Raw genomic sequence first — 11110 nt, forward strand, 5'->3', positions numbered from 1 at the left:
AAAAAAAAATATTTTTTAATAACGTGGCGCCTACGTGGCATCAAAGAGGCCAATTTAAACATAAGTTTAAAAAAGTGGTTAGATGTTACAAATTTTTTTAAAAATGGGCCATTTTGACCCAAAACTTCGGAATTCGTGTAACAAGTTTCTCTGGCTACCTTCGTGCCTTGAAGATGTAGTTATTTTTTTGGGAGAATTACTAGGTGGGCTGGAAAAAATAATGACTATGAAGGCTCACTCTTTTAGACTATAATTTTACCCTTAAATATGTTTTCTATATTATTTATAAATAAATTGAGATTGTCAATGATGTAAGACTCATACATGATGATAAGTACAAGTTGATAAATGATGTGAGGCCCATACATGATGATAAGTACATGCTGATAGACAATCAACGGTACATTTCTCAGCTTGAAAAAATTGTTGTCACTTTTGAACAATTGACTATTTAAAAATTTGCTATTTTTTTTTTCAAAAAAATTGAGATTTTTTAAAGAACCTTGTAAAAAAAATAATTTTTAATATCTCATAAATAAAAACCATATCTTAAAGTTATTATATCGTTTTATATATAAAACATACAATTAAAAACTTTGTTATCATAATATAATGAATAATTATTTTTTATGAGCACTCATAAATTGAATAATATATAAATATTCAATTGACTAACATACACCTATTAAATGGAATAACTCACAATTATTCATTGGGTAATATAGCACGTGAAAAAATTAAATAAAAATAAATTAAATTATGTTGTAATATATTGTAATGATAATGTATTTATATTGTAAGTATAATGCATTTATGTCGTACCTATATTTCATTATAAAAGTAATAATTCTAAAAATGTTTATTCATACCTTATTGGTATTAATACATCATATTAATATATTAACAACATTTATTTAGTGTTTTAAAATTATTTAATAATTTTTGTATATATATATATATATATATATATATATATATATATATATATATATATATATATATATATATATATAAAACTATATGAATTCAAATTAGCATTTTATTTTATTTTAGAAATTATTTATGATATAGGTATGTTGTGAAATATGGTATGATCATACAAAATTACCATTTTTATAAAAAAAATTTCATAAATTTCTTAATTATGTTTTATTGTAATGTATTGTAATGTAAGTGTATTTATATTGTAATTATAACATATTTTTTTTGTGCCTGTATTTTATAATAAAAGAGATAATCTTGAGGATCACCTTTTATACCTTATTAATATTCAATATATCAAATATATTAACATCATCCACTTGATGCATTGAGAAAAAAAATTTATATGAAAATTAAAAAAAAAACACTATGCAAAGGAAGAAAATCATATAAATTTTTTTAAATTATTTTATTATAAAAATAAAAAATGATTAAACATTTTCTATCATTTTCTTATTCTTTTTAGAGAATCTGAATGAAAAATTAAACATTTTATCTTCCTTAAATTTAATATAAAAACATAATTTATCAATTTAAAATTATATAATATATATATGAAAAAATCATAATTTTTATTATATAATTATAAAACTTATTTTTTTTCTTCTTAAAATTAAAAATTAGAATAAAAATAAAAAGGTCAAAAAACAATAAATGATATTTTGAAAATATTTTTTAAAAGTATTTTTGTTTTAAATAGTAAATTTAAATAACAAATTATATATAATTGTAAGAGTTAAACCCAAAATTTTGATTTAAAATTTAAATATCAATAATTACAATAAATATTGGACTCATGTACCATAAATATATTGACAAAATTAGGTAAAGTGTTTTAAATACTTTGAATTTTAAAAGTTTTAGTTAAAGGACAGTTTTGGTATATTAAGCCTATTAAAGTCCTCCTCAAGAATTATTAAAAGATATCATCCTTTCTAGTAATTTCCCTTAGCTAATCGGATCGGTTAACCTTGCTACAGGGTATTCCAGGCGGTATTTGCGCCCACAGGATCAGCTTGAATGGAGGCACTGTTCCCCTTCCTTGACAATGACAATTCATGTCTTTTCAACCATCTGTCTCCAGCATATGCAACCAAATTACCACACTGTTCATGGCAGCCGGACATGGGATTTGATGGATTGTTCATCCGCGGCCTTAAACATTTGAGATATCAGTGAGAAATGAACGGAATCCGTGTAACACGTTTCTCTGGCTACCTTCGTGCCTTCAAGATGGCGGGTGAAAGTGAGTACATGGTAGTTGGCCAGAATCCAATTCAGTCCACTTGTTGGATTGACGCGCATATGGCAGCAAAGGTTCAGTACTTCAATATTGATCTCAAAGGTGATAGTCCTCGTCGAAGTCCAAAATCAGTGCAGGGGGGCTGCACATCATGAATATCATAATGGTCTTTACCCAATATCTCTAATGGTACTAATTGTCCTAATTTCTCCAATACGAAACTGGCTAACAATAAGACTAATAGTGGAGATCTACGTACTAGCACTGGCACATACCACGTTATTCTCAAAAACAAATAAAAAAATAAAATAAAAAATTCACAAACTGCTCCCAAATTAGTTAATGCAACTTTATAATGATCTGATATTTCAACTAAATAACATCAATTCTCAGAACAAAAGCTCATCCAAGCTTGCAGCTATATGGGTATGATATTCTATAGGTGGAATATAACATATAAAATTAAATTCTGATAGGAATAGCCCGGAGAGGCTTGGCCTTCTGTAATGTAATTCCAAACTTCTCGCTCATGTCCATATCTTCTGGTTTCAGACCATCTTCAAGCTTCCAATCAAAGGAGTGAAGAAGCGAGGCCAACATCAGGTGCACCATTCTATGTGCTAATGGCATTCCTGGACACATTCTTCTTCCAGAACCAAATGGAATCACCTCAAAATCTCGGCCTTTGACATCAATCTCACTCCCTTGAAACCTTTCGGGCACAAATGCATTTGGGTTCGTCCACGTGTTTGGATCTCGACCAATGGCCCATGCATTAACTAGTACTTGTGAATTCTTTGGAACTGTGAAGCCACATATTTCTACATCAGCTTGGGCTTTATGGGGAAGTAGTAATGGGCCTGGCGGGTGCAACCGGAGGGTTTCTTTAACTACGGACTGTAAGTAAGGGAGCTTCGAGATATCTGATTCTTGAACTATCCCATCCTTGCCAAGGACTTCTTGGAGCTCCCTTCGAGCTTTGCCATTGTTTTTGGGTTGCTTATCAACTCTGCCATTGCCCACTCCACTGTGCTGGACGTTGTGTCGGTCCCCGCCAAAAACGTGTCCTGATCACATAAAGTGATGGAAGAGGGTTTACTACGCAAAATTTAATGTTTCCCACGTGAAATTAGTTCAAGAAATTAAATTTTATACCAAGAATATGAAAGAGGCCATTTCTTGAATTCCAAAAATTGGTCCCATAGCTTTTTGAAAACACTAGCTTGAAATTCAAAGATGTAAGGAGGAAATGGATGTAGATCTTAAATTCATTCTAAGTAAAATACAACTAAATGACTCTATTCCCATGGTCATCTAAAGCGACCTTTGTAAACTGAATAGAGAAGTGAGATTGTGATATGGTGCCTACGTACCAGAAGCAGATGTATTGTATCACTGAAGCTCCACTCATGGTTATCTTCCTTGGTGAGATTGAGTAGGGCATCTAACACATCATTGCTGGCCACCGATGAAGCTTCTGATTTCAACCGTTGATCGATGATACCATAAAAAATATCACTTAGCTTACTAAAATAAATTTTCATGGCTCGGCGTATTCCTTGTGGGTCTAGTAATCTAAAGACCGGGAAATAATCTGCAACGTTCAGCCTTCCAATTTCTTCCATCACACCCCATACGATATCCTTGATCTCTTGTGAAAATTTAGAATCATGATGAACCAAATCAGTAGAGAAAACAGTGTTGGCACTACAAGGAAAAAGATATATGGTGACATTTATAATAAGTCACTATAAACATAGGGTGTCACTACAACATAGCGTCACCTTATCCACTGACACCATAGAGGGTATCAATTGGTGACATATTTGGAAGTGACACCAAAACAGATAAATGGTGACACATTCAAAAGAGACACCATATATTTTTAGTGATGCTTAATTTGATATAGAGTTGTATGAGATATATAAGGTGTCATATTAAATGCATCATCTTTGAGTTATGGTGTCACATTAAATGTATCACCTTTAATTTATGGTGTCACATCATTGTAAATGATTATGGAAGATAGGGTTGTTTTTTGTTGATTAGTTTGTAGATTTTTGTAATGCTTATTAATAAATAAGACTAACCTGTGTAAATTGTCCATAAATATAATAATCATATTACATTTAACTTATATTTTCATAATGCTTATGAATTAATTTGTAACATATTACATCATCCAATAATATTTGTATATCAAATGTTCACAAAATGATAGTACATCAAACACATCAAACCCACCAAAACTAAAAAAGAAAAGTGAATACACATTAAAACATGATTTAGAAATGTTAAGCTTCCCAACATTCATGTATACTTGCATTTCATATGCATAAAACCGGCTAACCATAAAATGACACAAGAGTTGCATCTAAAAACCCAAAATTCTCAATTCCAAATAAAGTAACATTTATGTCCTATAATGTATGACATAAGAGTCATATCTAAAAACCTAAATCTTGTTGCCTCTTTCTCCTTTCTTTTTATTCTTCATATTGTCCTCCCAAGAGTGTATACCTGCATTTCATAGTTTAATGAGTTTTAGAGTTCTTATTGAAAATAAAAATGTGATGCTATAAACAATAAACAAATCTAAGTACTAATGTTTTCTTTTTATTTTTCCTTTTTCTCATTTTGGTATAAAAATAGTTCGTAAAGAATAAGTAATGTTATACAATATCAATGGAAAATTCAATCATATAACAAATAAGGGACTTACCATGAATGATCACAATACATCAATATGATTCATGATTAGTTATAACACAAAAGTAATCTATTTTTCTCTAATTTCATCAAATTCTACTTGAGAATATGTTTTATTTGTCATCAAACTGAAATCAAATGAGAATAACATTAATATCACAATAATTGAAAGTATGAAATTATGTACAATTCATTAAACGAGTAAAACCTTTGATGCAATAACTGTAAAATCAACAATTATTTCTTTAATGAATCTCATAACAAAGTAGTCATATTTGAACTCAGTATTATTTTTTTACTATTAAATTATTTTTAAACAAAATAACAATTATTAATATATTGGTTCATTTTAAATACTTTCATAAGAATATATTTTAACTGCAAGTTATTTTAATTTCTCAAAAGATTTTTAGGAAATGAGCTATTATCCATTTATTATTTTCTTATTTTTCAAAAAATATTTTCAGTCATTTCATACACGTTTTCAACTACTAAAATTATTGTTTTTATAGAATAAACAAAGAAGCATACACTTCTCCTCCACTCACTAAGTCAACTATTACAATCACCATAATATTTTATTCACCTACCAATATCTCATTCCATTTAGATAACTCTCTCAACAAAATCATTTCTACAATACTTTTTACTCTCCTATGATATTGAATATTTTATTCCATTTAGGTGACTCTCAACGCAAAGAAAAATAGGAATGTCTTCTTAGGTTAATTAAACAAAGACTTTTTTTTTTACTTTACAATATGTATATAAAAAAAACAATTATTTATTACAAGGAATGTGGTAGAAAGGTCATTTCATTTTTAAAGAACTTTTTAGAATATCTTAAACATTTACAAAAGATAGAATCTAACAATTTTATTTCTAAAAAAATTGATCAATTCAAAAAAGAAAGAAGAATGTTATTTTTTAAGAAAAGTTAATAAACCACTTTATTCTTGAATTATCTAAACAAAACTTACTAAAAAATATTTTATCCCAAATTTATTTTCAAAACTTTCTTATTGAAAACTATCTCATATATAAATTATTTTATTATATAGAGAAATTCTTATTTTATTCTTTTTTTAGAGAAAAATTCACTTGTTTATTAAATATCAAAGAAGTCTATTTTTATGTCTATTATATATATATATATATATATATATATATATAAATTCTCTTATTTTCATACAAGAAATTTCCATTTATGCCTAAAATACTTTTAGAAAAATCATTACCAACAAAATTTTATTTTTAAAATTATTTTCAACATTCTTATTTAAAAAAATTATCATTGGATTATTTTCAAAAAGGACAGTCCTAAAAAAATTAACCATTTATAACCCAATTTAAACTCAAAAATTATCCCCAATATTATTTTATATTCCTAAATTATTTTCAAACAAAATAAAAATTATTAATATTTTGATTCATTTTTAAATACTTTCACAAAAATATATTTTAACCACATATTATTTTAATTTATCAAAATATTTTTAGGAAATGAGTTATTTTCCATTTATTACTATCCTATTTTTCAAAACATATTTTCAGGCATTTCATTCACATTTTAAAATTTCAAATACTAAAATTATTGTTTTTATAAAACAACAAAGCATGTAAATTTCAACTACTAAAATTATTGTTTTTATAGAATAAACAAAGCAACATACACTTATCTTCCATTTACTAATTCAACTATTACATTCACCCCAATATTTTGTTCACCTACCAATAATTCATTCCATGTAGGTGACTCTAAAAAAAAAAGTCATATTTATAATACCCTTTACGACTCTGATACCCAATATTCTATTCTATTTAGGTGACTCAATACAAAGAAAGTGAGAATGTTTTCTTAGGTTAACTGAAGAAAACCCTAAATAACTTAAGTGCTTTTGGATTAATTGAGTATCATCTTGTAGTAGATGTCAATCTCTATTGTTAGACTTCACCAAAAAGCTCCTAGCACGGTGGAAAAAAGTATCAAATATAGTCAAGTCTTCAATAAAATACTATTTCATGCAAAAAATTACTACAAACTAGTGTATCTCTCATTCTTAATTAGACAAAATTTTTAAAAATAATTCATTTTTCTTGTTTTCATTTGTTTTGGGGCTTATTAGCAATGAAACAAAAAATATGTTAGAATGTTAAACCTAGTTTTTACTTCCCTGGAACTCGATAAAAAACACCATTTACAAAACCCACATCATAGATATACTAAATCAAGAGATATAAAACAATTATATATACTAACAAAGTTTTTTGCATTAATAAAAAAAATGAAAATGGTAGATAAGAGATTTTGACTTACCCGAGATTTTACGAAGCAAAGAATATCAATTATGGGTGTGCCGACCATGGGTGTGAGAAGAAGGAGAAGAAAACGATGGTTAGGGTTAAGCAATAAGATCTTTTATATTAGTTAATGTATATATGGAAACAATGGACTTTTCATAAATTGTTCCTACTCACTATTTTTAAAAAGGGCTCATTAAGTTATAAAATTTAAAACTTTTTATTTCATATGGTGTCACTTCCAAAAAATGACACCGTAAATCTGAAATTAGCATCATCTAACTATCCTAATTGAAGATTTTTTATATGATGTGTCACCTTTATAAATTTTAAGTTCAATGGTGTCATTATTTTAAATGCGACACCATAAATAGTGACATCATATATTATTTTTGTAGTAGTGTGGATAGCAAATTAAGGCTTGTGGTGAAGGCTGCTCGACCAATATTGACCGCTTCACCTCTACTACAACTCTGATGCGCATGGTCAAGTAGTTCCTGCACCTTGGTTCGACGTAAGGCTTGGGTGGCATCGAGCCGCTGCAGGGAAAAAAAGTGCATGATCATGGTTTTTCTAATGTTTCGCCAACGAGCTGAAGCTGGCAACCACACCATCGAGTTCTGGTGATGGTCAAGTGCGCGGACAGCATCAGGGACTACGCGGTTAGAGAGGGGTTGATCGTTCTTCTGTAGGACTTGTTGGGCAGTTTTTGAAGAGGAAATGATAATGGTGGGAATGCTCCCAAGCTTGAGGAACATTATAGGACCATAAATTTTGGAGAGATCAGCAAGTGACTTATGGGGTTGGTCGCGCAGTTTGAAGAGGTTTCCGACGATCGGAAGAGGTCTAGGCCCTGGTGGAAGTCTGGCTTTTGCTGAATATTTCTGGGGGAATGGACTGAAATTGAGGACATGAGCAAATGCCCACAGAAGGGGAAGCAAAAGCAAAAATGTAATGTAATCCATTGCCTATTTCTTTCGTCTTTCTTTGCCCTTGCTTGGGGCATAATTGCTAGCTTTATACTGAGTAGGGTAATCACGATTCTATTTTTCTTCCGATCTTGATCCATGTACTTACCATACAATAGAATTAAGGAGTAACTAGAGGTGGTTGTTGAATGATTAATGACGTGTCAAATTGAAAGTTTGAAAATTAATAAAAACGTGATTTGGGCATCTGCATGGCATCACTCTCATTTTGATGGTGGTTGAATTTCATAAAAGTAATAATTATGTATTTTAAATGTAAACGTTTATTGACATCAAATTAACATTGAATTATGCCAAATGAGAAAGAGACATGTACAGTGTTGAAAAGTCGGTCAAATTCCTAGTTTATATACAATCTTTTTTTTATAAAAAATATTTTCTATGTTAATTTCTCATTATTATAATATGTATATTTTAAAATTTATAAAATAAGAAAAGATGTTAGAATTCTCTTTACACATATTTTGTGTTATGAAAGAAAAAATTATAAGGTAAAGATGTGAAAAAAAGTGAGAGATACTTGGTGGCGTGGAAACTTCCAATTTAAAGATGCAAATCTGGTGAGTAGGAAATTATGGAGCATTTTAAAGTTCAATAGTTGTATCTTATTTTTCTATCATTTGTAATATCATCATAAAGGTCTTAAATTCTTCATATGCACACGTAACGATGACAATGATGCGGGTTTGAAACAAGACACCCCATTTCAAAACTTTCCAGCCTCCAAACCTGTCCCATTTATTTATATATATTCTCATCATCGTCCAAAAATCAAATTTAAATAAGGCTGGATAGGTATAGGAAATTCCTATACTGCCCTATTTAACCTTTTTATTTTTATTTTTCAAAATTTTTAGTTTTTTTCATTGTTTATTTATAAAATTTTAAATTATATTTAAAATAAATAAAATTTATAATATTTTCTATAAAAAATATTATAGAAAATATTTTCTATGTTAATTTCTTATTATAATATTAGATTTTTTTTTTAAATTTATAAAATAAGAAAAGATGTTAGAATTATCTTTACACATATTTTATATCATGGAAAAAAAAAATTATAAAGCAAAGATATAAAGAAAAGTGAGAGATACTTATTAGTGCTGGAAAAACTTCCAATTTAGGGGTGTATATACGGTGAGTAGGAAATTATAGAGTATTTTAAAGTCCAAAAGTTATATCTTATTTTTCTATCATTTGTAATATCATCATAAAGGTCTTAAATTCTTCATATGCACACGTAAGGATGACAATGACATGGGTTTGAAACAAGTCATCCCCATTCCAAAACTTTCCAACCCATTCCAAACCTATCCCATTTATTTATATATATTATCATCATCGTCCAAAAAAACAAATTTAAATAAGGCTAGACAGGTATAGGAAATTCCTATACTAGCTCTATTTAACCTTTTCATTTTTTTTTTAAAAAAATTTTAGTTTTTTTTCTTTCATTTTTTTATTTGTAAAATTTTAAATTGTATTTAAAATAAATAAAATTTAGAAATTAATAAATATCCCATTTGGCATGGTTCAACCCAATGCACATTCTTAAAAAGAAATAGAAACATTTTTTATTAGGCAGACCAATACCCTATTAAGCCTTGTGAGTCTAAATATCCACTTATGTAAATCCCAAAATGAATTTGAGGTTTTCCTAACCCTAGTCATATGGTGAAACTCTAGGTATATCCTTAAAAACAATATGTATAATCTTAAAAAAAATATGTATATTTTTTAAATGCGTCAAGACCTTATTAGGCCTTATTTGAGTCTAAATATTCATGAATGTAAGTTCTAAAATGAATTTAAGGACTTCCCCTAACTTGTTAAGCATGGATGATCCATTGCCTATTTCTTTCATCTTTCTTTGCCCTTGCTTGGGGCATAATTGCTAGCTTTATACCGAGTAGGGTAATCACGATTCTATTTTTCTTCCAATCTTTATCCATGTACTTACCATACAATTGAATTAAGGAGAAACTAGAGGTGGTTGTTGAATGATTAATGACTTGGCAAATTGAAAGTTTGAAAATTAATAAAAACGTGATTTGGGCATCTGCATGGCATGTATATCCAAAGACCCTGCACCGTTTGGGGTTACAAGATGGTGCTACATCACTCTCATTTTGATGGTGGTTGAATTTCATAAAAGTAATAATTATGTATTTTAAATGTAAACATTTATTGACATCAAATGAACATTGAATTATGCCAAATGAGAAAGATGTAGGGAATTAAACCAAATTCCCAACCCGTGAGAAACAAAAAAATTAGAGAAAAAACACACGCCAAAGAAAAACAATTACACGCACAAGACAGTATTTACGTGGTTCGGCAATTTGCCTACGTCCACGGAGTTGCAGGGATATCACTATTATCAGGGAAGAATACAGAGTACTACATAGCGGCTACAATATTCTCTATATATATATAGCACGGCAACCCTACCATACTAAAAAACCCTAATTACAAAAGATGGTTCCACAATGGGCTACACGGGCCCAACAGGCCTCAATAAATCTCCCATTAAAAAAGTCATGCAATATTATTCGGGTCGGGTCGTCAAACCGGATCAAACAAAACTAGGCTCCACAAAGCCCAACAAAAGAGACATGTACAGTGTTGAAAAGTCGGTCAAATTCCTAGTTTATATACAATCCTTTTTTTTATAAAAATATTTTCTATGTTAATTTCTCATTGTAATAATATTTTTTTTTAATTTATAAAACAAGAAAAGATGTTAGAATTCTCTTTACACATATTTTATATTATGAAAGAAAAAATTATAAGGTAAAGATGTGAAAAAAAGTGAGAGATACTTGGCGTAAAAACTTTCAGTGCAAATATGGTGAGTAAGAAATTATAGAGCATTTTAAAGTCCAAT

General features: G+C 28.8%; 1 long non-coding RNA gene and 1 pseudogene across 1 annotated transcript; both read right to left on the minus strand.

The window, feature by feature from the left end:
- Positions 1-2559: 2559 nt before the first annotated feature.
- LOC100264407 (cytochrome P450 76T24-like) lies at positions 2560-8232 on the minus strand (annotated as a pseudogene).
- On the minus strand, positions 4475-7631 carry LOC132255225 (uncharacterized). Its single transcript, XR_009467894.1, has 2 exons — positions 7251-7631; positions 4475-4744 (listed from the first exon to the last, which is right to left on the minus strand). It is a non-coding gene; the product is annotated as an uncharacterized LOC132255225 (long non-coding RNA).
- Positions 8233-11110: the final 2878 nt, after the last annotated feature.

The sequence above is a fragment of the Vitis vinifera genome, chromosome 15, assembly GCF_030704535.1.
Source record: "Vitis vinifera cultivar Pinot Noir 40024 chromosome 15, ASM3070453v1".
Taxonomy (NCBI): Eukaryota; Viridiplantae; Streptophyta; class Magnoliopsida; order Vitales; family Vitaceae; genus Vitis; species Vitis vinifera.